This window comes from Tachysurus vachellii, chromosome 16 (genome assembly GCF_030014155.1).
Source record: "Tachysurus vachellii isolate PV-2020 chromosome 16, HZAU_Pvac_v1, whole genome shotgun sequence".
Classification (NCBI taxonomy): Eukaryota; Metazoa; Chordata; class Actinopteri; order Siluriformes; family Bagridae; genus Tachysurus; species Tachysurus vachellii.
The window spans coordinates 6,629,720-6,636,610 of NC_083475.1; the positions used below are offsets into that span (position 1 = coordinate 6,629,720).

The window sequence follows — 6,891 nt, forward strand, 5'->3', positions numbered from 1 at the left end:
TTTTTAAAGCACTTTTATTTTATTCAAAAGATTCTGAATGTTTTACATTACTTGAAATATAGGCCCTAAGTTCAGGCTGCTCAAAGCTGTGTTTGCACTTTTTATTTATTTTATTCAGAAGAAATTCAGTGTCTGTTGTCTGTTACTTGACATGTAGTAAAGACAACAGTATTGTTTTCCATTCAAGTGCCATACAAGTTCAGACTTTGAAAACACTTGAAATTTAACAATAAATTATATAGAAATGTATGTGCGTTATTGATTTTATTAACATGAGGGTACACTATTTTAAGTGACAATATAAGATTCGGACCTTTGCTGGGAGGAAATTTTAGTAACTGGACCTCTTTGAATTTTAATTGAATACCCCTGCTTTAAAGTGTAAACATTAACACGCGCTGTAAAATGAGACAGGGGAGGCGGGGCCTTACGTAATTTGCTGCAAGCTGCGTATGGCCCCGCGTCACAACTGACGTCACAACTTCAGTGACGTCACTGCAGGGCCGATCGGCTCTGCAGTGACGTCACTGAAGTTGTCATTCTTCAAAATCAAAATTGGTGATATTCAAGTGGAAACCAGTCCATCAAACCCTCGGGCGAAGTAGAAGAGAATTTAAAGATTTTCAAGGTAGGTGATGAATTAATTCTGTAAATATTTCACTGATTCTTGAGATAAGGGACAAAAAAAAGTACTTTTGTAAAGTGACAAACAAAAAATCGATCCTACATTAATTTGAACTGGATATCTTCATAAACACGGGTCTCATCTATCATACCATGAAAAGGAACAGGTTTTTCATTCAACCACTTTTTATAAAAATGTACATTTACTCGCTTAGTAAGTTGACATTTGTCAACTCCGTCTGACACATGAAAATATGTTTTTTTTGTGTGTTTGATCAATTCAACAACACCGTAAAGTCTTTAAGTATGTAGAAATGGTGTGCCTTAGCAAGGTTAAGTGATAAATTGTATTGTATACACTTTTAATTTTTATTGTTTTGGAATTAGCTATTTTAAATTACCTTCATTTAGTTTACTATTTATTTCATTTTTAATATATACAATCAATGGTTTTGTGCACACAAAACACTGATGGTGTTTTAAAGGTGCCCTTCCACACAAAACCGTTTTTACTTGGATTTTTTGATATGTGTTAGGTCCATATGTGTTTGTGGTGTGTCGTGAATGTGAAAACGAACTGCTACCTCCCCGGTCAGTTCTAGCCACTTAAAAGAAATAGTGATGGGCAGTTCGTGAACGAATCGTTCTTTTGAACCGGTTCTTTTTAGTGAACTGGATGAACCGGTTCACCAAATCGCACTGATTCGTTCTAAACAGTTCGCGTCTTGAGTCAGCGCTGATCCACAAGTTACTAAAGTTACTCACTTTCGGTCATGACTGACATTCGGTCCGACTCTAAATAAACTAATATCCCGGAGTATATGTAACTCCTGTACACTAAACTGAGACATGTTGTGCTGAGAGAACTGTGAGCTCGAGCTTTTGATACTGCTCATGCGTGAATTACTGAACCGATACAAGCGAATCATCAGTACAGAACTGAGAACTGTTTGTTTCGGACGCGTCCGAGAACCGATGAACTGATACAGCGAATCATCAGTACACTGTACTGAGAACTGTTTGTTTCCGACATACTGAGAACCGATTAGCTGTTGATACTGCGCATGCGTGAACCTTCAGCGCAGATTATACATATTGGGATAGTAACTAGTCATAGGCTAATAAACAAACTGTTCACTCAATATGTCAGTTAATTTTACTATTGACTGTGCAGGTTAGTCTGTATTATTATATGCCGCTTTTTGTAAATTGATGAAGATTAGTTTATTAACTTTATATCTTTACGATACGTAAAACATCCACGTTTGCACATCAGTGCCTGTACTGGGTGTTTTAGTTGCAAAACCTAAATGTAAGAAACTAAAGTTATGATTACAAAGAACTTTTCGAATGTGTTAAATCGATTGTATTAATATCTGCCGGCAGCGGGATGATGGAATTTGCGTCATTACGTCAGTGTGAATGATGTAATTACGTCAGGACGTAAAAGAACCGGTGAACTGAATTTTTGAACTGGTTCATTAAATCGAACTGTCCGAAAGAACCGGTTCGCGGAAAAGAACCGAACTTCCCATCACTAAAAAGAAATAAGGGGAGAAATCAGGTCAGTTGGAAAAGCTGCTCAGTGTGACGTAGTAATGATTGAGCTCATTACTATTCATGAGCTCTCCCACTTGAGACCGCGCCCCCAGAATTCGTGTAGCTCAGTGAGTTTCCTATACAGCAAGGACGGCTGAATGTCAACGGGCTTGTGAAGAAGACGTTCTGTCGCAATTCAAGGTGATTGTAAACAAATTTCCTCTAGCCTAGGCTACTTATTGTGTGGGTGAATGAATAGTCATGCTCTCACCTTTAATGTATGAACACACTCAATTGAACAAAAGAAACATACAATTTTTTATAAAAATAAAAAATCTCCATCTTACGGTGTTGACACACAACTAACAGTAGGGCCAACTAACAGCAGTAGGGCCACAAGGATGCATAAACTCAACTTTTACGTCTTGGTGTTCTATATCTACATCAATGGACTTTCCTAACCACCAGTGATCATCATACACCACTGCCAGCCAATCCCCTGTCTCAATACTGTTGATAGTTATATCAAGAATAGCACCCTCAGGACCTTTCAATGGCTCCTCTTCCATTTCATCTTCCATTTCATCGACCGAATCCCCTGCTTCTACCAACTAGTCATCCATCTCCATATTTAATCTGGGCTCTTATTGGCTGTTTTTTCTTCAATATTCAGTGTAAAGTCATCTATGTCAAAAATAATATTTTAAAATAAAATTTTAGTTTTCTAATAACAGAAATTAATCTGTTTGGCACAGGTATATTTTTGTCTACAAAAGTAATTTCAAGCATTTAATCATACACCTTCAGATTAAATGATTTTTAAGATCATAGTTAACATTTTAGTCAAGTGACCCTAAACTTTTGAATGGTAGTGAACATTACTTAATAAGTATTTGGGAGCACTTTTCCACTCCGTCAGCTTACATGTCAACACCGTCAGACAAAATATCTGACAGAGTTGACGTCTGACGGAGTTGACAAAACAACATGTTTTTTCAACTTAATCATGTCTAATAAATGGTAGCCATTTTGATTTTCTTCAGTGGTCAGCTGCCACTAAACTAAAACCAAAATACAACTTTTATTTCAAAATTCTTGATTAAAATCATCCCTACTTTGAAGACAGTGTTGACACATAAAAACTGTGACCACAGGGATTTCAACTTGTTTGCTGATTATTTAAAAAAATGTAAAACTTACGAGGCCATGTGTTGGACTGCTGCATCCATCAACAGACAAAATTCAAAGGGGTTCCTCAGGGTTAAAGCTGACCAAAATATTCCTGATTTATTTCAAATTGACGGAGTTGACATGAATTGATGACAGATTTTGAAAGGCTGTTGTTAATGTATAAAATAATGTAATGTTCACTTTAAGTATTTTGTGATATTTTATTAAGTCATGCAATCAACCTCATATTCATATTTGTGCATTTTGGGCATTTTAAAACACTTTTTCTTGCAGTTTGATACTGTGACCTCTACAGAGGAGTTCATTTGCATGGGCTTTCATAGTACAGTTTTATAACTGTACTATGTTTTCTAAAATTACTATGAAACATATGAAATATACTATGTCATTTCTGACTTCTGCATTTCTCTTTCAGGAAATACTATGAAATACTATGAAATATATACAAAACTAAGGGTCTAAACATACACAAGTCTTTCATATCCAAATTTTAAAGCCTTTTTAAATGAAACAATTTATTGTTTTTTAAGGCAAATTGTAACATTTTGATGGGGGACATGTTTTGTCCCTTATCTCAAGAATCAGTGATTTATATATTTGAGAGCACTATAGGTTAATTTCAGCTGCTACTGCTGTTGGTTAAGTTAAGTTAAGGTCGTGGATTTAAGGTAATGGTCCTTAAACATCTATCCACATTGAAATGTTGGTTTGATTTCTATGATAAAATGTGAGATAACGTTTTACTTTGTTGTTACGTTGTATGAATTATTCAGGTATCCGTCTGCTATGAACAGGATGATGTCGAGTCCCAGGAGGCCGATAATCCTCACGAGGAGGAAACGGCCGTTTCAAAGAAACGAAGCCGACGAGACGCAGAACAACTCTTCTCGATCCGTCTCTGCATCTGCACAAAACGGCATCCTCATCGTGGACCATCCCAATAGGCCGGACACACAAGTGGTCGTCATACCAAAAACCGCCGATCTTCAGAGCGTCCTCGATTTGCTGACTGCCAAGAGGAAGGAACGTGGTACTCAGGGGCCAAACAAGTTCATTTTGCTGAGTGGAAGCAGTGGATCTGAGGATGGAGTTAAAGCTCTGTTCCAGGCCACATCAGAGAATAAAACTCTCCTCCGACCTGAAGCAGGTGTAGCCGGAAATGACCAAAATCTACCAAACAGTGGATGTACGTGCTAATTTATACAGCGTATCCTATATATTATTCCTTCTTTATTCCTTAGTGTTTATTCAGTTGTTCATTCTGCTGTTTGTGTTAGTGCCAGTGAAAAATGAGCCAAACTGCAGCGTGTTAGATGACAGCCTGACAAACATCCAGTGGTTGGGGAAAATGAGCACGCAAGTCTCGGGTCCCGAAGCAGGAAAGAAAGACTCTGACAAAGAGAATTTCGATGGCTGCGTACAGCTCCAGGAGGTATTGTTTATATATTGTTTGGAGTCCTTTTCTAAAGCATCTTATTTCTCTGCACTCGCTAATTTTTAGTCTGTATCGTTTCTACAGAGTCTCAAATCATACACACTTCCTTAAAGTTCACTTTAGAGTGAACTTCACTCTAAAGTGAAGTTTAGTTAACTTTAACTTTTTTTTTTTTTTAACTTTAGTTAAACTTCATTTAGCATTAACAAGATATCTGTTCTTTAGATGTAAACCCTGTAGGCTGTTGGATTTCCTTTTATTCTTGTACAAAAAAAAACAAACAACAGATTCTGTTTCCCTTTTTTAGCCACAACACACAGAGGAAGACCCGAGTGCCGTTAAGGGCCCTCTGTCAGAAAGACCACCGTACTCCTACATGGCTATGATCCAGTTTGCTATCAATAGCAAGAAAAATAAGATGATGACACTGAAGGAAATCTATAACTGGATAGAAGACCATTTCCCGTACTTCAGGAATATAGCTAAACCTGGCTGGAAGGTAACACATTATTTTTTTTATATATTTATATATATATATATATATATATATATATATATATATATATATATATATATATATATATATATATTTATTTGACTTTAATCCTATGTGAGCAGACTTTATTATTTTTATCATCTAAGGGAAATGAATTACTGTGTTATTACTGTATGTTTTATCTCTTTTTTTTCTTTCTTTTTTCTCTCCCTATTAGAACTCCATTCGCCATAACCTTTCCTTACACAACATGTTCATCAGAGAGAGCACACCAGACGGCAAGATCTCCTACTGGACCATTAAACTGAAGCAAACCGCGGTCTGACATTAGACCAGGTGTACAAGGTGAACAGAAATCTTTCTCTGTATTTAAAACTACTTTTAAGGCTTAACCTTTAAGTTTCTTTACAAACGTGGACATGACCTCTTCTCTTCCCCGACCCTGCCGCAGCCTACAGTTGATCCAGCGGCCTCCTCTTTCCCACAAGCCATGCATCCTCGTATCATTCTCTGTAAATAAAAACTGCAAACTAGTTTGGAAACTGGCAGGTTTTGTTTCTCTCCAGCAACAGAAGCGAGTTATGGCTGATCCTAAGAAAGCTACAGTCTGCACCAGATCAGGGTGCATCTCCAGATCAGGGTGCAAGAGGCTTTGCATTGCTCCTAAGGTTAGTTATGCTCACATAGAAACTGATACATATAAAGTAAGAACAGGAACTCATCTACTTCGTTGTTTAAAAGGTCCCCAAGGGTGAATCCAGTGTGGTGGTGATGTCTGCCCCGGTTGCTGAAGTAAAGGAAGAACGTGTGTGTGTGTACCACAGAGAACACCACAGTGTGTGTACGTCAGTGAACCCTGCAGCAGCAAACAGAAAGTGATGAGCAGCTCGCGTCGGAAGCAGCGTCTAGTCCCACTTTCCAACGAGGAGCCTGTTCTGCTCTTTCCAGACAGCACTTTCTTCGATTCCGGCTTGGTCTCGGATGTCTCCACCTTTCAGGAAATGGAGTGTGATCTGGAGCCCCGGCAAGACTTGCAGTTGCAAAGCGAAACCTTTAAAACCCCTGACAAAGGGAGCCACCCAGCTTCCTCCACACCCAGCAAGTCACCGGAGCCATGGAAGAGCACGCCGCTGGATAAAGGGAACCACAGCGTTCTGGATTTTAGCCCGATCCGAACACCGCCGCAGAGGCACGAGCACAGCGAGTTGAGCTTCTGCAGCACGCCTTTCAGAGACCTGCCGCTGTTCTTCACTGTGCCACTACTCAGGCTGTCGTAACATCTTAATGGACATCAGCTTCTCTGGGCTGGAGGATGACGACCTGGACATGGCCAACCTCAGCTGGTCACAGTTTATTCCTGAGCTGAAATTAGATGCATCACTTTAAAAAAAAACTCTATTCACGCTGCTCACATGCTTTTTTAACTGCCTCTTTGCAATGTTTGTATATATATTCTAGAATAAATGATAAAGTTATGTTTTAACACATCTCTCAGTCCTGGTCTCTTGCATGCGTTGGCTTTGTCGTCATCACAATCTATGTGTATTGTTTAAAATAATCTTATAAGTGAATATATATATATGTTTATATAATTACACCGCAGGCC

The 6,891-nt window shown here is 38.4% G+C and overlaps 1 pseudogene; it reads left to right on the top strand.

Moving 5' to 3' along the window:
• Window positions 1-4,140: 4,140 nt before the first annotated feature.
• Window positions 4,141-6,732, top strand: LOC132859192 (forkhead box protein M1-like; annotated as a pseudogene).
• The last annotated feature ends 159 nt before the right edge of the window (window positions 6,733-6,891 follow it).